Consider the following 21,329-nt stretch of genomic DNA (forward strand, 5'->3'; position numbering starts at 1 on the left):
ATAGTGGTTCTGTTTAGCCCCCTACAGTCACCCATGTAACAACTTAGTTAAAGCGCAAACAATAATCAGAGGTTACGCTAGTACTATGAAATGTTAGTATTTCTATAGTATTTTATCTAGCCCCCAATAGATTAATGTAACTGTATAACAACTTAACTAAAGTCAAGAAGTTAGTCAGAAATCTATAATCTCACCTGATGTGCCCCATGCTCCATCTAACCTGAGATTTAGTATGTACTAACCCTGGACGCAGATTTGCGGTAACATGCGCCTTCACTTAATCTACTTGAGAAAATAATTTCAGAGTAAGTCAGAATAAGTTAAAATGTAACAATTTATTATCAGTCAGGTAAATATGTATTATGTCAATTACATAGCCAATTCAAAGGTACAGTGGTGTGAAAAAGTGTGGGCCCTCTTCCTGTGTTTTTTTTTTTTTTGCATGTTTGTCACACTTTAATGTTTCAGATCATCAAACTAATTTAAATATTGATCAAAGATAACACAAGTAAACATAACATGCAGTTTTTGAATTAAGTTTATTATTATGAAGGGAAAACAAAATCCAAAGCCATGTGGCTCTGTGTGAAAAAGCGCTTTCCCCCGAAACCTAATAACTGGTTGGGCCACCCTTTGCAGCAACAACTGCAATCAAGCGTTTGCGATAACTTGCAATGAGTCTGTTACAGCACTGTGGAGGAATTTTGGCCCATTCATCTAGGCAGAATTGTTGTAATTCAGCATTTTTAAGGTCATACCACAGCATCTCAATAGGATTCAGGTCAGGACTTTGACTAGGCAGGTAAAAAGGCAGGTCTTCATTTTGTTTTTCTTCAGCCGTTCAGAGGAGGATTTGCTGGTGTTTTGGATCATTGTCCTGCTGCAGAACACAAGTTCGCATCAGCTTGAGATCACGAACAGTTGGCCGGACATTGTCCTTCAGGATTTTTTTGGTAGACAGCTGAATTCATGGTTCCATTTATCACAGCAAGTCTTCCAGGTCCTGAAGCAGCAAAACAGCCCCAGACCATCACACTACCACCACCATATTTTACTGTTGGTATGATGCTCTTTTTCTGAAATGCTGTGTTACTTTTATGCCAGATGTAATGGGACACACACCTTCCAAAAAGTTCAACTTTTGTCTCATCAGTCCACAGAGTATTTTCCCAAAAGTCTTGGAGATCATCAAGATGTTTTCTGGCAAAACTGAGACGAGCCTTTGTTATTTTTGCTCCGCAGCGGTTTTCATCTTTGAACTCTGCCATGCAGGCCATTTTTGCCCAGTCTCTTAATTGAACACTGACCTTAACTGAGGAAAGTGAGGCCTGCAGTTCTTTAGATGTTGTTGTTGTGTGGTCTTTTGTGACCTCTTGGATGAGTCATCGCTGCGCTCTTGGGCTAATTCTGTCGGCCGGCCACTCCTGGGAAGGTTCACCACTGTTCCATGTTTTCACCATTTGTGGATAATGGCTCTCACTGTGGTTCGCTGGAGTCCCAAAGCTTTAGAAATGGCTTTATAACCTTTTTCACACAGGGCCATGTGGGTTTGCATTTTGTTTTCCCTTCATAAAAAAAAAAAACCTGCATTTAAAAACTGCATGTTGTGCTTACTTGTGTTATCTTTGATTAATATTTAAAGTGTGACAAACATGCTAAATAAATAAATAAAAATCAGGAAGGGGGCCAACACTTTTTCACACCACTGTATCAAATTATATCAATACAAAACATCAAATTCTCAAAGATAAATCTAAGAGTAACATGCATACCTGACTTGAGAAAAATACATAGTACGAAGAGTGCGAACACAGATCCCCGATCCTTTTGCAACATTTCCTTAAGTACTTCAGACCAAGACTAACATCCCCGAGATGGAGACAGGCGCTAAAAATTGGAATTTGTATTGATCAACATGACTGTGAATATAACTTGCATTAATGTAGAACATTACATTCTGTTGACCATTTTGAATGAATGATGCATTTATCTAGCGCTTTATTGTGTATTGCTGTACACCCAAAGCGCTTTAGAATCATGGGGGGGGGGGTCTCTCCTCAACCACCACCAGTGTGCAGCATCCACCACCCATCTCTTCCCAGCACCGTCTCTGTCCTAAGCCCAGAAGCGCCGCCGCGGCTCCCTCAAGCCCGCAGCCGTCCGCAGATCTCCCAAGCCTGTCGTCCGTGGAGAAGTCAAGAAGCCCGCCGGCTCACTTCAGCCCAGAGCAGGCCCCAGTGTCAGCCCCTCGAACGCTATGCTGTGCCCGCTCCTTCAGAGCGCCAGCCAGAACCAGCCTCTGCTTCCCCCAAGGATTTCTTTTGGGGGGGTAGTATGGCTCCAGCCTTAGATGCGCCTTCTGGGAGGGGGAAGTAATTGTCAGTCTTTTGTCCCTGCGTCTTGTTTCCTTCCCTCTTGTGCCCATAACTGGTTAATTTCCTGTCCTTGTTGCGTTTTATTAATTATCTCGTTTTCTCCTTGCATTTAAGCCATGTGTTTCCCAGAATCTAGCGTCCGCTGTTAATCGTCATGTCTTATGTCCTCATGTGTTCCTCTGGAATCCCTGGTGATTGTGAAATTAAAGAGATTATATTTGAAGAATCTCCATGCTTCCTCGTTCTTTGCTCCAAGCTAATCGTGACAGTTAATTAAACTTTAATCATTACTGCTTGCTATTGCGATATGACTATATATTTCGGCAAAGATATAAAGTGTAAATTGAACTTTTTCGATATCATAGTTTATGCAAATATATCCGAGCTTTTAGTGGGCAGGAGCAATTGATACGTCATAGCGATAAAGAAACCTGTATAAATGAGTAATGAGCTGCTTTCTGTGTGTGTGTGTGTACCCCAAGACAAAGATGACTATAATGATAGATATACATTTTAATAAAAAAAAAAAGTTCTGTGTATATATAAAGGGAAAGTGGGGTGAGTTGTGCCACTTTTTACTCAAAGTGACTTTAAAGTGAGGTGATGACCGTAATGCCTTCAACTTAATGTACATATATTTCAGGATGTGGTGCATCCCTGAGAACAATAACTTTGGATCTGAAATAAATTGTTTCAGAAATATAGCTTTTGGGGAAAAAGTGGTCTTGTGGCACAACTTGGCCCTGGTGCGGGGTAAGTTGTGCCTTTTGGGGAGAATACGTTGGGGTAAACAGTGCCAGTGATTTCTGAAGTAAAACGGAACATTTTAATGTTATGAACTGTAATGCTATATGAAAGCAAGACAAATTCAATGCAAAATTACTTGTTTAAGGTTTATTTAGATATTGTCACCCTATTAAACCGTTGGAATAAGTCATTTTGTAGTTTTTGGGAAAACCCCAAAAATGTAAATGCACAATATATGATATTTGTGAATCATTTCAGGCAAAAAGGCTTTGGCAATAGATGCCTGTTGACATGCATAGAATGCTGTCTGTTAATTATGTAACATAAGAATAAAGTGACTAGGCTAATTTCTAAACATCCTATTGTGACTTAGGCCACTTAAAAACTGAATAAAACTTCTCTTTAATAACAGTGCAAACTCAAATGAAATCAGTGTTGGCTAAATTAAACAAATGGCAGGTAAGTCAAACACTGAGGCATGCCCATCTCCTCACTTCTCCAAATTATCCCCTGTGGGTATGTGCTATGGTGCTGCGTATAACGTATAATAATAATAATAATAATAATAACGTATAACATTATCTAGAGAAACACATGTTAGTGATAAATCCCCTGTGATGTTTGTACTGGCTACTGTATGCAGGGCACCATACAGACTTTTTTAAAGAATTAGCTGATTTTCTATCTGAAGTAGTACTGGCTGCATTTTTGGCGATTTTAATATTCATGTCGATAATGAAAAAGATGCATTATGATCAGCATTCATAGACATTCTGAACTCTATTGACAACACGTTTCAAGACCTACTCCTTGTCGAAATCATACTCTAGATTTAATACTGTCACATGCAATTGATGTTAGTGGTGTTGAAATTCTGCAGCAAAGCGACGATATCTCAGATCATTATCTAGTCTGGTGTAAACTCCATATAGTTAAACTGTAAATTCTACCACTTGTTACAAGTATGGTAGAACCATCACTTCTACCACAAAAGACTGCTTTGTAAGTAATCTTCCTGATTTATCTCAATTCCACAGCATATCCAGTAGCTCAGAACAACTTGATGATGTAACAAACTACGGACTCTCTCTTTTCTAGCACTTTAGAAACAGTTGCTCCTTTACACTTAAAGGAGGATCAAAGAAAACAGTCTGACTCCATGGTATAATGAGCACACTCGCACCCTAAAGAGAGAAGCCTGGAAAATGGAGCGCAGCTGGAGGAAAACAAAACTAGAGGTATTTCGTATAGCTTGGCGGGAAAGTACCCTGTCCTACAGAAAGCATTAAACTGCTAGATCTGATTACTTTTCATCTCAAACATAACCCCCGGTATTTATTCAATATAGTGGCTAAATTAATGAAAAATAAAGCATCAACAGGTGTTGGCATTCCCCAAGAGCACAGCAGTAATGACTTTATGAAATACTTTACTTCCAAGACCGATACTATCAGAGATAAAATTGTAATCATGCAGCCGTCAGCTACAGTATCGCATCAGATAGTGCACTATAGATCCCCTGAGGAACAATTCCATTCATTCTCTACTATAGGAGAGGAAGAATTGTATAAACTTGTTAAATCATCTAAACCAACATGTATGTTAGACACTATTCCATCTAAACTACTAAAAGAGCTGTTTCCAGAAGTCATAGATCCTCTTTTGGCTATTATTAATTCGTCATTGTCATTAGGATATGTCCCCAAAACCTTCAAATTGGCTGTAATTAAGCCTCTTATTAAAAAAAAACACAACTTGACCCCAAAGATCTAATTAATTACCGATCTCAAATCTCCCTTTTCTGTCAAAGATAATAGAAAAGGTAGTATCCTCACAATTATATTCTTTCTTAGAGAAAAATGGTATCTGTGAGGAATTCCAGTCAGGATTTAGACCGTATCATAGTACTGAGACTGCTCTCATTAGAGTTACAAATGACCTGCGTCTATCATCTGTTCGTGGTTGTATCTCTTTATTAGTGCTACTGGACCTTAGCCCTGCGTTCGATACTATCGACCACAACATTCTTTTGAATAGACTAGAACACTTTGTTTGCATCAGTGGAAGTGCCTTAGCATGGTTCAAATCGTACTTATCTGACCGCCATCATTTCGTAGCAGTGAATGAAGAGGTATCATATCAATCACAAGTGCAGTACGGAGTACCTCAAGGCTCCGTACTAGGGCCGTTACTGTTCACGCTTTACATGTTACCCTTGGGAGATATTATCAGGAGACATGGTGTTAGCTTTCACTGATATGCTGATGATACTCAGCTCTATATATCTTTCGCGGCCCGGTGAAACACCAAATTGAGAAACTAACGGAATGCATAGTCGATATAAAAAAAAAACTGGATGACGAGTAATTTCTTACTGCTAAATTCTGAAAAAACAGAAGTGTTATTTATCTGACCTAAAAACCCCACATGTAATAACCTAGAACACTATCTAACACTTGACGGCTGCTTTGTCGATTCTTCGTCATCAGTTAGGAACCTAGGTGTGCTGTTTGATAGCTATGTTTCTAGCATCTGTAAAACTGTTTTTCCATCTCAAAAACGTATCTAAATTGCGACTTATGCTCTCAACGTCAAATGCAGAAATGCTAATTCATGCGTTCATGACCTCAAGGTTAGACTATTGTAATGCTTTATTGGGTGGTTGTTCTGCACGCTTGATCAACAAATTACAGCTGGTCCAAAATGCAGCAGCTAGAGTTCTTACTAGAACCAGGAAGTATGACCATATTAGCCCAGTTCTGTCAACACTGCACTGGCTCCCTATCAAACATCGTATAGATTTTAAAATCTTGTTAACTACTTATAAAGCCCTGAATGGCTTAGCTCCTCAGTACCTGAGCGAGCTCTTATCACATTATAGTCCTCCACGTCCGCTGCGTTCTCAAACTCTGGCCATTTGATAATACCTAGAATATCAAAATCGACTGCCGGCGGCAGATCCTTTTCCTATTTGGCATCCAAACTCTGGAACAATCTACCTAACGCTGTTCGGGAGGCAGACACACGCTGTCAGTTTAAATCTAGATTAAAGACACATTTCTTTAACCTGGTTTACACAACACACTAATACGCTTCTACTGTATTATTCAAACCCATTAAAGGATTCTGAGGCTGCATTAATTAGATCAACCGGAACCGGGAACACTCCCCATAACACACAATGTACTCGTTACATCGTAAGAAGAATGGAATCTACGCTAATATTTGTCTGTTTCTTTCATATTCTGTTTTTCAGTCCGTGTCCGGATCAGATGGTGAATCGGCGCCGGGAGATGTCTCCCTGATCGTCGGAGGAGGCCGGGACACCTGGATGAGCCCCGGGGACATATCCCCAGTGAAGACCTAGACTTAAATGCAATACAAATTAAAAGAAAAGAAAATAACAAAAAATATAATAAAATACCGTAATAATATTGTTAGAAATTGCAACAATATAAAATAGAAATAAATACATTTAAAATTTTAATTAAAACAATAAGTAAACAATAAATTAACAATTATTTCCTGGCCAGAGGAGAACTGGCCCGCCAAATGAGCCTGGTTTCTCCCAAAGTTGTTTTTTTCCTCCATTCTGTCACAGAGGGAGTTTTGGCTCCTTGCCGCTGTCACCTTTGGCTTGCTTAGTTGGGGACACTTAATTTCTAGTGATTATCGTCTATTTGATTTAGCAGATACTATTTAAACTAAACTGATCTAGACAATGACATCTCTGCACACAATAATGAAATGCCTTAACTGAAAATTGAGTGTTTAATCTTATTTTTATACATTACTGACACTCTATCCTCCAATTTGATACTGTTAAGTGCTTTGACACAATCTGTATTGTTAAAAGCGCTATATAAATAAAGGTGACTATGTAGGTGGTCTGGATCTGGCCTACTAAACATCCCACTTGTCAATGCTGCAGGGGAATATAAACTTCTGCTCCCTTCTGGCTGTACCACCAAGTTTTTGGGGTCTGGGTAGTTTCTTGAGCACATCACCTCTAGGGATGACTCCTTCATAATTTTCTTTAAATGTAAAGATGGGCTTTCCATCCACAGACTTCTTACAACTTTGCCTTAGAAACTTTGCACTGATGTCTGCACACTCAACCTGTCTATAACCCTCAACCTTCTCCACCAATCTAACGTAGTTATAGGATTTGGTTTTACCAGCAAAGCTCACAATGACAAAGTCACCAGCAGACAGATCCTTGTCACTATCATCATTCTGGACATCTTAACTCTCATAATCAGTGGTGTCGTTAAGTGGAATGGAGATGTCACTCTCTTCTGAGCTACTGTAGACAGTCACTTTCCTTTTGGGTTTGGTTGGTTTGGACCCTTTCAGAGCCCCTCTCTTCTTATTTTCATTCATTTTCTGTTTTTCAGCCCTTTTATTTTCTCTGTGTGTGTTCTCCAGGTCATCTTCTGCTTCATCGTCAGTGGTGTCATCAAGTGGAAGGCCCAAGGTTCTTTCTTCTGAGCTACTGTGCACAACCTTTGATTTTGGTTTGATTTGAGCCTTTCAGATCTCATTTCTTCTGCCTTTTCATTCTTTTTCTTTTCCTTTTCAGCCTTTTTATCTTGTTTTTCTTTGTGTGCCTTCTCCAGCTCCATCTTCTCAGGTGTGTCGGTCACGATTCTTGTTTTTACTTTCTTTCTCATCATTCTGGGCCTTCTTGCTGTGGCTTTTGGCAAGGGAAGTATGACATTTGGAGACACAACTCCCATGGGCACCAGAACCAGTTTCATCACTTGATGAGTGCTCAGGATTTGGTTCCAGAAGAGTGGCAGGTGGCTCCCCTGGGTCTGGACCTGCTTCAAGACCTGTGGCATGGGTTTGCTCCTCATGTGATGGTCCAGGTGGGTCAGCAGAAGCACTGGTGGAGGGCTCTTCTGGGTTTGGCCTGTCTGTTACCATTGATGGGGCATAATCTTCATCTGGGAAGATATCCCTGTTGTATGGGTATATGCCTGTAGCTCTGAAACCTAATGTGATGTTTGTGGGGGTCATTGCAGACAAACGCTTGCTTCAAAAGTTCTGTGACCTCGTAAATCGATACGGTTCCACCAGGACGTGTGCGCTTTACCGCACAGGCCACAGTGACGAGCTCTCCTCTTTCAGCTGATGTAACTGAACCCACTTGTTTCTTCCCTTTCTCTGTGACAATCTGCTTGGCTGTCTGCACTGTAGTCACACCAGTTTCGTCCATGTTGTACATCATGTGTGGAGGGAAGTTATACCTGGAATGAGATTATGGAGGTGTTTATGTGTGTAAATGTCAATTCTGCTACTCCGGGCAGAAGACCCTATAGAGATGTGCCTCTTTCCTTCCCTGGCTGCCGTGTGTGTGTGTGTGAGAGAATGTGATCCGATGATTGATTGATTACCTGTCCATCACTTTTAAAGAGGTTATCAAAGAACTCCCCCACGTTGTGTCTATTAAAGGCAGTAGCTCTTCCAAGAGAGGTTGCTTCAGGAGTGTGGCATGACAAGTGGTGGCGTGCTTTAAAGACTGTGAACCAATCAGGTCCTAGAAAAGGTTAATAGTTTATTAGCATAAAGGGTATCTCTTTATTTATCCCTTATTGAACCATTTCAGTTTACATTCAGATTTTACATAAGGTACAACTATATGCTCTAAATAAGTACCCAATTTTGCTTCTCTGTAGGATGTGCATGGTGATAACTGATAATGAGCATGTCCTGGGAAAATAATTATCAATGTTCCCTATAACTTTTCCTTAATAAACGCACACTTAACCTAACCTGCTTTTTTCTCTCTGATCCAGCTGGCAGGGATATCAATGCCATTTCTTTGTGCATGCTCAAAAGCCAGCTCACAGCATTTCATGGCACTTATGCCGTGAAACATTGCTGCTAATGCCTTTATATGGTCTGCCAGCTCTGTCTCCATGTTTTCTTTGAAGACTTGGTTGGCAAGTCCTGTTCTCTTATACCTTGTCTTTGTTACTACTCCTATCTTTTTCTTCTCCATGAATCTTTTCAAGGTCATCCTGCAGATCTTCATCTCACTTGCCACCTGACGTATGGTCTTTCCCTGTTGCACCTCTTTCACTGCTCTGTCCAACTCCACAAGAGGAGTTGAAGCCCTGTCTGTCTTCTGTTTATAGGTGCGTGGCATGATGGGTTTTGGTCTAAAATTAAGAATGTCACATAGTTTAAGTGCTAAAATGTAAGAGTACAATTACAAATTAATATGTTGAAAATAATCATAAGTGAGGGTGAGTTGTGCCACTGGCACAACTTAACCCAGGCCCTTTGGCACAATCACCCCAGACCCACAAGTTTGAAAAACTAGAGTGATCTAGCAGTTAAAAGCTAACATCATGCTAACTGTATAGACTCATTGTGTAGCTTGCTAAAGCACTAAAACGTGTGAAATGTTTTCAAACTTGTCTATAATTGTTCAGACACTACAACGAAAAAACCTTGATCATAGAAATTTTACTTTGAAAGGAAAAAAACTGTTTTTTGAGCTAAAATGTGCTTGCCTCTCATGCCATGTGTCTCTTCTTTGGAGGATGAGTAAAATGGATGGCTTTTCAAAATTGTGGTCACATGACCGATATCTTCTATGGTTTTCCAGAAACAAGGGGTGGAAGATAAAAAGGTGCTACTGTAACTATCCTCTTCAAGCTCAGACACTTCTACCTTCCTTCCCAAAGATTCATCCTCCACCACACTCAAGGAAAGGACTGAAGGTGACCTCTGACAAGAGTTGGATATGACAGAAAGCTGATCAGACAGGGGATTCTCCACATTCACTGGTAGGAAATTTACGAAAATCAACAGGTTTCGATGAAGCACTTTTTCCTGACCAGTAGATGGATTACGGATCCTGTAAGTGTGAGTGACTGGTTTACGATCCACAACAGTATAATAAACTGTCAACTCCCACCTGTCAGCTTTTTTTTGTTTTTTTTCTTTTTGCCCCTTTTTGTTTTGTTCGCCAGGAGCACTTGATCACCTATTTCGATGACCAATCCTTTCACTCTTCGGTTGTACAACTCTGCATGTCTTTTTTGCTCTTTTGTAGCATGCTCTTGTGCGATCAGGGATGCTTCTTTCAAATCTTTGACCAGAGTGGTCACAAACGTATCACAGCTTGTTACAGCAGGATCATTCAAAACTGAACGAAAAAGAATATCAATGGGCAGACTAGGCACACGGCCAAACACAGATAAAAGGGAGCATAACCTGTCATTTCATTGATAGTGCAGTTGTACAGAAATGAAAGCGCCTGTAACAGTCTAGGCCAATCTCTTTTCACATCTGGGGACAAAACTCAGATCATATTTCCAAGGGTTCAGTTAAAGCGTTCTACACTCCCGTTACCAATTGGGTGGTACGGCGTTGTGCGTGATTTTGTTCACCCCAGAAACCCTTAGGAGCTCACGAATCAACTTGCTTTCAAAACATTGTCCTTGGTCACTATGAATCCGTTCTGGAAGGCCATAGACACAAAAGAACCTATCCCGTAGGACCCTGGCAACTTGTTTGGCGGACTGGTCTCTACACACAAAAGCTTGTGCCAGTTTTGTGAAATGATCAGTCACTACCAAGACGTCAACAGACTTGTTTCTGGAATCTTCTGCTGACCAGAAGTCTATGCAGACAAGCTCTAATGGTCTACTTGTTGAAATGTTTTCCAAAGGGGCTCTCCCAGAAGGATCAGTAGTTTTGCTCACAGTACAGCGGTAACATCTATGCGCACAGTCTTTTACGTTTTGATCCATGTTCAGCCAAAAGAAACGCTGCCTTGCAAGGCTAATAGTCCGAGACTGAGAATCATGTTTACCAGAGACTCTGGGACAACAAACTGATGACGTTTAATTTTTGATAGTTGGTCACGTGACACTCTGTACAACACACCATTTCTGACAACTAGTTTCTCCCAGTGCTTCAGATATCGAATGACAACCATTGATTCCTTTGTCCTTTCTCTTCTTGAGGGTCTACGTTGGCGTTTGACATAATACAAAACAGGTGCCTATCGCTGAATTGTTTTCCGTATATGCCGGCAGCGTGTCCTGTCCTCCAGACATCACTTGAGGTAGGTGATCGATGAGAGACAAGATTCCACTTGGCATGCGAATCCAATGTGGTAGAGACCTCCACACTCGGGATCATCATTGATTTGCTAATTTGTTGGATGTTGTGTTTATATGACTGACTTCTATCCGAATCACTTGAAAGTCTGAAGGCATCCCGCACTGAATCTGTTGACATTCCTTTGGAATCAGCTAGAAGTGCTCCATATGGCTCTTTGAGCAGTCTCTGCGTGACATCAGTTTTGACAAAAGGAACCTGGCTTAGGGCATCCGCAATGGTGTTTTGGGGACCAGGCACATACTTGATGTTAAAGTTGTAGCTCGCCAGCTTAGCCACCCAGCGTTGTTCGCAGCAATCAAGTTTGGGTTTTGTTAGTAGTATATGGGCCAAGGGATTATTGTCAGTCAAGACAGTGAATTCATGGCCTTTGAGCCAATGACTGAACTTATCACACATTGACCATTTCAAGGCCAAAAACTCCAAACAATGTGCTGGATAATTTTGCTGCGACCAAGAAAGGGACTTGCTGGCGAAGGCTACAGGCCTGGCTTTTGTCTCCCCCTCTGGGACCTGTGAGAGCACAGCTCCAATACCATCTAAGGATGCATCCGTTGCCAGTACAAAAGGGTGATTAAAATCTGCATGGGCAAGGACAACGCTCTCGACCAATAATCTTTTCAACCTCTCGACAGCCTGGTCCTGCACTTCTGTCCAGTCACTGGGCTTCAGCTTTCTATTCTAATATTCTATTTAATACAGTGGCTAAATTTAATAAAAAATATAACATCAGCAGGTGCAGACATTACCCAGCAGCAGAGTAGTAATGACTTTATGAACTACTTTACTTCAAAGCTCGAAACCATTAGAGATACAATTGCAATTAGTTTAGAACTAAGATGGCGGCGCGATCAGACGCAGCGGCTGCTCCGGGTCCCAAAGACGGTGCTTTTATGTCTTTTTAATGTCGTCTGTTCATCTCCAAATAGTGTCAGTTTACCGCTAACTCGCAAGGAAATCACCCCAGAACTCCTCTATGATCGCCAAAGTCTTTTGGATATCAGCAACGCATACGAACATCAACTCTCGCCGGCGGCCACTGAGAAGCTACGAGGCCTTTGTTTACTGCTGGAGCCGAACCTCGAGACTGCGGCCTCGCCTACTGACGCTACCCCCACAAGGCAGCGTCGCAAGCGGTGTGAGAGAGGACTGAAGCGCGGAGGTTATACGAGCTAGGCTAAGACCTAACCCCACAAGACCGGCTCTTCCAACACTCATGCTCTCAAACGTTCGCTCTCTGGAAAACAAACTGGACTTAATTCAACTCAGTCGGTCTACACCGCATGAGACAAGGGATTGTTGAGTGTTTGTTTTCACTGAAACATGGCTAAACGACAACATCCCGGACTCCGCCATTCAGCTGCACGGGCTAACCAACTTCCAAGCGGATAGAGATTCATCACTGTCTGGTAAGACCCGCGGAGGTGGCTTGTGTGTGTATATCAACAAAGACTGGTGTAACAATGCTGTGGTATTACCAAAACACTGTTCATCGCTGGTGGAGTTTGTGAAGTGTCGACCGTTCTATCTGCCGCGGGAGTTCACGTCATTGTTACATTTTACTTTTACATTTAGTCATTTGGCAGACGCTTTTTATCCAAGCGGCGTTCCGTATAGGGGTGGGAAGATTATTCCACCAGCCAGGAATGGTGAACGAAAATGTTCTGGAGAGTGATTTTGAGCCTCTCTGTGAAGGTACCACAAGGCATCGCTCACTAGCAGATCTCAAACTTCTGGAGGGGATGTAGGTTCGTAATAGTGAGTGGAAGTAGGAGGGTGCAGAGCCTGTGGTAGTTCTGTACGTAAGCATCAGTGACTCGAACTGGATGTGAGCTGCCACTGGTAGCCAGTGCAAGGAGATGAAGAGAGGTGTAACATGCGCTCTTTTGGGCTCATTGAAGATCAGTTGTGCCGCTGCATTCTGAATCATTTGTAGAGGTTTGATTGCGTTTGATGGCAGACCAGCCAGAAGAGCATTGCAGTAGTCCAGTCTAGAAACAACAAGGGCCTGGACAAGAAGTTGCGCAGCATGCTCTGTCAGAAAGGGCCTGATCTTTCTGATGTTGTGTAGTGCAAACCTGCAGGAACGAGCAGTCTTTGCAATGTGCTCTTTGAAGGTCAGCTGGTCATCAAAGATTACACCAAGATTTCTGACCGAAGTTGATGGGGTAATCATTGAGCCGAACTGAATCGTGAAGTCATGCCGTAGAGTCGGAGTGGCAGGGAAGACCAGAAGTTCCGTCTTTGCCAGGTTGAGCTGTAGGTGATGTTCTTTCATCCATGCCGAGATGTCCGCCAGGCAGCCTGAGATCCGTGCAGCTACCGTTGGGTCATCTGGTTGAAAAGAGAGATAGAGCTGTGTGTCATCGGCGTAGCAGTGATAGGAGAAGCCATGTGCATGTATGATGGGACCCAGCGATGTAGTGTATGTGGAGAAGAGGAGGGGTCCAAGAACCGATCCCTGAGGAACTCCAGTGACCAGTTGATGTGGTTTGGATACCTCCCCTCCCCAGGTCACCCTGAAGGATCTACCGGTGAGATGGGATTCAAGCCAGCGAAGTGGAATCCCAGTGATGCCCAGTGATGAGAGTGTAGACAGGAGAATCTGATGATTGACAGTGTCAAAAGCAGCAGAGAGATCCAGCAGAATGAGGACTGACGATTTGGAATCAGCCTTTGCAGTTCGCAGGGCTTCAGTGACTGAGAGTAGCGCAGTCTCTGTTGAATGGCCACTCCTGAAACCTGACTGTTTAGCATCCAGCTTGTTGTACTGTGAAAGAAACCGCGAGAGCTGGTTGAAGACAACTCATTCGAGTGTTTTCCCTATGAATGGAAGGAGAGAGACAAGTCTGTAGTTATCTAAAAGAGAAGCATTTAATGTAGGTTTTTTGATCAGTGGGGTTAACCGAGCCTGCTTGAATGCTGTGGGGAAGATGCCTGTGAGGAGAGATGTGTTGATAATGTGTGTGAGTGCCGGTAAGAGTGTGGGAGAGATTGTTTGGAGAAGGTGTGAGGGGAGCGGGTTGAGAGGACATGTTGTAGGATGGCTGGAGAGGAGAAGTTTGGATACTTCTGCCTTGGTGAGGGGACAGAAGGAGAAGATGGGAGCTAGAGCGGTGGATGTGGTTGATTGGAGGTCCTGTGGAGTTGAGAACTGGTTGCTGATTGTTCTAGTTTTGTCTGTGAAAAAAGAGGCAAAGTCATCAGCGGTTATCAAAGTGGTGGGAGGTGGAGGAGGGGGACAGAGGAGAGAATTAAATGTTCTGAAGAGATTACGCATGTCTGGAGCGCTGGTGATCTTGTTGTGGAAATGTGAGGATTTGGCAGTGTGGACTTCAGTAGAGAAAGATGAAAGCAAAGACTGATACCTACTCTGGTCCGACGGATCGTTTGATTTGCGCCATTTTCTGTCTGCCGCTCTGAGTTTGGTCCGATTCTCTCGAAGAACATCGGATAACCAGGGGTTATAAGGAGCAGCCCGTGCTGGCCTAGAGGAGAGAGGACAGATGTAGTCTAGACAAGAGGTTAAGGTAGAGCATAAAGTGTCAGTGGCTGCATTTACATCTAGAGATGAGAAATGGGTAGACGAGGGAAGAGAGGAGGATACTGCAGAGGAAAGAAGGGAGGGGGAAAGGGAGCGTAGGTTGCGTCTGAAAGTAACCGGTAAGGGAGATGGTGGCACCTGGGTAGCAACATGTAAAATAAATGTAATGAAGAAATGGTCAGAGATATGGAGTGGTTGTACCAGAATGTTATCTGTAGAACAATTGCGTGTGTAAATTAAGTCGAGTTGGTTACCTGATCTGTGCGTGCTAGTAGTGGTGAGGCGTTTGAGGTCAAATGAAGCTAGGAGTGACTGGAAGTCTGTAGCATAAGGCCTGTCTAGGTGAATGTTGAAATCGCTGAAGACTAAGAGTGGAGTGCCATCGTCCATGAAAGACGATAGCAGTCCGTCCAGCTCGTCTAGGAAGGTTGGTGGTATTTGGCCCGGCGGACGATAGATTACCACAATCTGGAGTCTTATAGGAGCTGTCACAGTAACAGCATGCGATTCAAATGAGTTGAGATTGCCTAGGGGAGAGTGGGTAGCGTATTTCCAATTGTTAGAAATGAGCAAACCAGTGCCCCCACCCCGGCCAACTTGCCTAGGGGTGTGAGCGAAAGAGAAATTGTGAGAGAGAGCAGCTGGGGTTGCCGTGTCTTCTGGACGGATCCAGGTCTCAGTCAAGCCCAGGATGCTGAGTGTGGAATGTAAGGAAAATGCAGAAATGAAGTCGGCTTTGTTGACAGCTGACTGGCAATTCCAAAGACCTACAGAGAAAGAAAGGGGTGCAGTGGAAGATGTAGAGAGAGTGCGCAGTTTAGCAGGGTTACGTGACCTTCTGCGTGTATTTTTAGAGCGAGGTAGAGAGAGAACCGGAATGGTTTGGAAACACATGATAGAGGATAGGAAGGCGTGAGGGAAGATATAAAGGATACTTAAATGTGCGCTCGGTGTCGTTGCTCGGTCAAAGTCGCGCAGGAAAGTCGTCTGTCTTTACACTCGTTGGTCTTCACACGAGGAGGCTGAACGCTTCCCGCTCTGACATCAAATAAATAGTCTAAGAAACTAGAGTGAAAACAGCTGTTGCCAGCTTCTGATCAGCCCAGCCAATAAGGTAGGACTGCTAATAGCTCAAGACGAAACTAACACTTTGCACAATCACACAGGCTCGTTCTCAGCTGAGGCGCAAATTATTCTAATTTCCAGTAAGTGCAATTAACAGAAAACAACGAAAATGCAGAGTAGAAATGGGTAGGAAACGAACTATTCCTTCCTAGTAGCAAGTAAATTATTTAAACAACAGAACTGCAACCAAGTTATTCAAAACACTTACGCGAGCTGTCGTCCGTCTCTTCTGGTGACTAATTGGCTTTCCCGGTGTTATTGTTGCGGTCTCCATACCCCCGTGTGCAAATGCTAAGGACGCGCTTCGTGAACTGTACAGCGCCATCAGTGAGCAACAATCAAAAAACCCGACGGCTTTTTCATCATAGCCGGTGACTTCAACCACGCAAACTTAAAGACAGTTTTGCCAAAGTTCTACCAACATGTGAACTTTGCAACAAGGGGAAACAACACACTGGATTTTGTTTACACAACAGTAAAAACTCTTACAAGTCTGTACCCCGCCCCCACCTCGGGTACTCGGACCACATCACTGTTATGCTAATCCCAGCATATAGACCCCTTCTCAAACTCGCCAAACCGGTTCAAAAGCAGATCACAGTATGGCCAGACAATGCCACCTCAGCACTGCAGGACTGCTTCCAGGACACAGACTGGAACATGTTTAAAGAGGCAGCCACCTACAACAACCACACAGACCTGCATGAGTATACTGAAACTGTGACTGCTTACATCACAAATTGCACTGATGATATGACAGTCACCAAGACCATCACCACATGTGCAAACCAGAAGCCATGGATGACAGCAGAGGTTCGTGGGCTGCTAAAGACCAGAGATGAAGCATTCAGATCAGGAGATAAAGCAGCCCTCAAAACAGCAAGATCCAGTCTGTCCTGTGGCATCAAATGCAAAACGGTCATATGCTCAAAAAAATCAACAACCACTTCACAGACAGCAGAGACGCATGGAGCCTGTGGCAAGCCATTCAGACCATCACTGACTACAAGCCCCCGCCACAGGCCTGTGATGAGGACCCATCCCTCCCCGATGCACTCAACCACTTTTCACGGTTTGAAATGCAGAATGACACCTGCACAAAAACTGCCCACACCTCCCAACGACCAGGCGCTCTGTCTGTCTCCAGCCGACGTAAGGAAGACCCTATCTAGGATTAACCCACGCAAGGCTGCGGGTCCTGACAACATACCTGGCCGTGTTCTGAGAGACTGTGCTGCACAGCTGACAGATGTCCTAACAGATATCTTCAACACCTCGCTGAGCCAGGCAGTCGTCCCCACAGGTCTCAAATACACAACAATCATACCGGTACCAAAGAAATCACCTGTCTCAATGACTACCGTCCCATAGCACCGACTCCAATCTTGATGAAGTGCTTTGAGAGGCTAGTCATGCACATCAAAACCAGCCTCCCCAACACACTCGAACCGCTCCAGTTTGCATACCGTCCAAACCGCTCTACGAACGATACAATTTCCTCCACCCTCCACCTGGCTCTTACCCACCTAGAAAATAAAGACTCCTATGTTAGAATGCTGTTCATTGACTTCAGCTCGGCATTCAACACAATCCCACAACAGCTCAAAAAACTAAACCTGCTGGGCCTTAACAATTCCCTGTGTAATTGGATCCTGGACTTTCTAACCGGAAGACCTCAGTCAGTCCGTGTCGGCCACAACACCTCGAGCTCTACCACACTGAGCACAGGGGCCCCACAAGGCTGTGTGCTCAGCCCGCTGCTTTTCACACTGCTGACCCACGACTGCACTGCCAAGTTCAGCTCCAACCACATCATCAAGTTTGCTGATGACACAACAGTGGTAGGTCTCATCAGCAACAACGATGAAACGCACTACAGAGAGGAAGTGGCACAGCTGGCTGAATGGTGTGGCACCAACAATCTGTCCCTCAATGTGGAGAAGACAAAGGAGGTTGTGATGGACTTCAGAAGAAACTCCGTTGACCACCCCCCAACTGACCATCAACAAGCTCGACTGTGGAGAGTCAGCAGCACTAAATTCCTGGGGGTGCACATCACAGAGGATCTCACTTGGACCACCAACACCATGTCACTCTTCAAAAAGGTACAACAGCACCTACACTTTCTCCGCCGGCTGAAAAGTGCAAGTCTCCCTCCACCCATCCTCACCTCATTCTACAGAGGCACCATTGAGAGTGTGCTGACCAGCTGCATCACTGTCTGGTACGGGAACTGCAGTGCTGCTGACCGTAAGACCCTCCAGCGGACAGTGAACACAGCTGCAAAGATCATCGGTGCCCCTCTCCCCTCCATCCTGGACATTTTCCTTACACGATGCTCCAGCAATACTCCACAGTCTCTTCCAGCTCCTACCATCAGGAAGACGGTACCGGAGCATCAGAGCCTGCTCCGCCAGACTGCTCAACAGCGTTTTCCCCCAAGCTGTGAGAGCCCTGAACTCAAATAACCCCGCCCCTCTCTGAAACCCAATGCAAACCCCTACCTCCTGAAACATGGACTACCCCCCCCCAACCTTACCAAACCAAAGAAAAAAACTGTATGGAACTTTTTTTGGTGCAATTCGAAGTGTGCTACTCACAGGTGAGTGGGCCTGTACAAACCACCTGTAGTAACACTCTCCTCTATGTGCACTAGACACTTTACACACACTGCTGCGTGTACACAATCCCACAAAAGACTCAGCAATATATGTATGTTTACATGCTCATGCACTACAAATCATCCTGCACTGTTCCCCAACCAACTGCTTGACTCAAAATGTCTCTTTGCACATGTACAGTATTTGTGAAGCATTCGTATAGTTTGTATTTTTTATCTTCTATTTTTTTAGTTTGTATAGGGTAAATAATTATATTAGTATACTTATAGTTAAATCTGTCAGTAAATTCCTCGTTGTATGTCTCTGTATTTATGTAGCACCGTGGTCCTGCGAGGCACGACATTTTATTCCACTGTATGTCCCCACATGTAGCGGAATGACAATAAAGCTCAACTTGACTTGATTTAACAATGCTGCTGTCAGCCACAGTATTGCATCAGATGTGCACTATAGATCCCCTGAGGAACAATTCCACTCATTCTCTTCTATTGGAAAGGAAGAATTGTGTAAACTTATTAAATCTAAACCAACAACCTGTATTTTAGACCCTGTTCCATCTAAGCTCCTAAAAGAAGTGTTTCTAGAAGTAACAGACCCTCTTCTGAATATTATTAACTCAATGTCATTAGGATATGTCCCAAAAACCTTCAAACTGGCTGTCATTAAGCCTCTCATTAAAAAAAACACAACTTGACCCCAAAGAATTAATTAATTACAGACCAATCTCGAATCTCCCTTTTCTGTCAAAGATATTAGAAAAGGTAGTATCATCACAACTATGTTCCTTAGATATGTTCTATGTTCCTAGAGAAAAATTATATACGTGAGGATTTCCAGTCAGGTTTTAGACCATATCATAGTACTGAGACTGCTCTCATTAGAGTTACAAATGGCCTGCTTTTATTATCTGATCATGGTTGAATCTGTCTATTAGTACTACTGGATCTTAGCACAGTGTTTGACACGTTCGACCACAACATTCTTTTAAATAGACTAGAAAATGATGTTGGCATTAGAGGAAGTGCACTGGCATGGTTCAAATCGTACTTGTCTGACCGCCATCAGTTTGTGGCAGTAAATGAAGAGGCATCATACCAATTACAAGTGCAGTATGGAGTACCTCAAGGCTCAGTACTTGGCCCCTTACTTTTCACGCTTTACATGTTACCCTTGGGAGATATCATTATATGTCTAACAGCTTTCACTGTTATGCTAATGATACCCAGCTCTATATTTCTTCGCGACCTGATGAAACTTACCAATTTGCAAAATGGAATGTATAGTTGATATCAAAAACTGGGTGACTAGCAATTTCTTACTGCTAAATTCTGAAAAAACAGAGGTGTTGATTGGACCAAAAAAATTTGCATTTAATAACCTAGATCACTGCCTAATATTTGATGGCTGCTTTGTAAATTCTTCGTCATCAGTTAGGAAACTAGGCGTACTTTTTGATAGCAAACTTTCCTTCAAAAAACGTGTTTCTAGCATTTGTAAAACTGCATTTTTCTATCTTAAAAATATATCTAAATTACGACCATGTCAAATGTCAAATGCAGAAACATGCATTCATGACCTCGAGGCTAGATTATTGTAATGCTTTATTGGGTGGTTGCTCTGCACGTTTAATAAACTCCAGCTGGTTTTGTCAACACTGCACTGGCTCCCTATTAAACATTGTATACATTTGTAAGATCTTGCTAATTACCTATAAAGCCCTGAATGGTTTGGCACCTCAGTATTTGAGTGAGCTCTTTATAGTCCTTCACATCCGCTGCGATCTCAAAACTCTGGCCATTTGATAATACCTAGAATATCAAAATCAACTGCGGGCGGGAGATACTTTTCCTATTTAGCGCCCAAACTCTGGAACAATCTACCTAACACTGTTCGGGAAGCAGACACTCTGTCAGTTTAAATCTAGATTAAAGACCCATCTCTTTAACCTGGCTTACACATAATACACACTATCGCATTTCTATAATTCAAATCCGTTAAAGGATTGTTAGGCTGCATTAATTAGGTCAACCAGAACCGGGAACACTTCCCAAAACACCCGATGTACTTGTTACATTGTTAGAAGAACGGCATCTATGCTAATATTAGTCCGTTTCTTTCTTATTCCAAGGTCACCGTAGCCACCCAGATCCTGTCACGGTGCACACAGCAGGGAGGAACAAGGAACACGCATACGAGGATGTAAACTCAAATAACATATTTTACTGAAGACAACACTGCAAGGAAAGGCTTACAGAGACAGGAACACCGGGGAGTAACGAGTAGACCAGACAAAATGGCACTACACAGACAGGACTATAAATACACAGGTAAATTAACAGACACGGCTGGACAAGGATAAACTACTAATTACATCAGACAAGGACAGGAAACAAACCAAATATGGGCACAAGAGGCAGGAACACATGACACACACACAACAGTTCCCTTACAGATCCAGACTGTATCCATATCACATGGTGGATCAGCACCTAGAGATGACCTCTACAGCCAGGACATCTAGATGAGCCCCAGAGACTGATCACCAGTGAAGACCCTGTCTCCAAGACCGCCATCGGGACAAGACCACAGGAACCAGATGAGTCCTTTGCACAATCTGATTCTGCTTTAGCCTATATTTAAACTGCTGATTTTGTCTGGCCAGAGGAGAATGACACTATTTCGACAAACTATTTCCCCCGTCTAAATACTGTAAAGCTGACATATTCGCATTGTTAAAAGCGCTATACAAATAATATTGACTTGACTATTCTGGTG

Source organism: Barbus barbus, assembly GCF_936440315.1.
Source record: "Barbus barbus genome assembly, chromosome: 20".
In the NCBI taxonomy this organism is placed as follows: domain Eukaryota; kingdom Metazoa; phylum Chordata; class Actinopteri; order Cypriniformes; family Cyprinidae; genus Barbus; species Barbus barbus.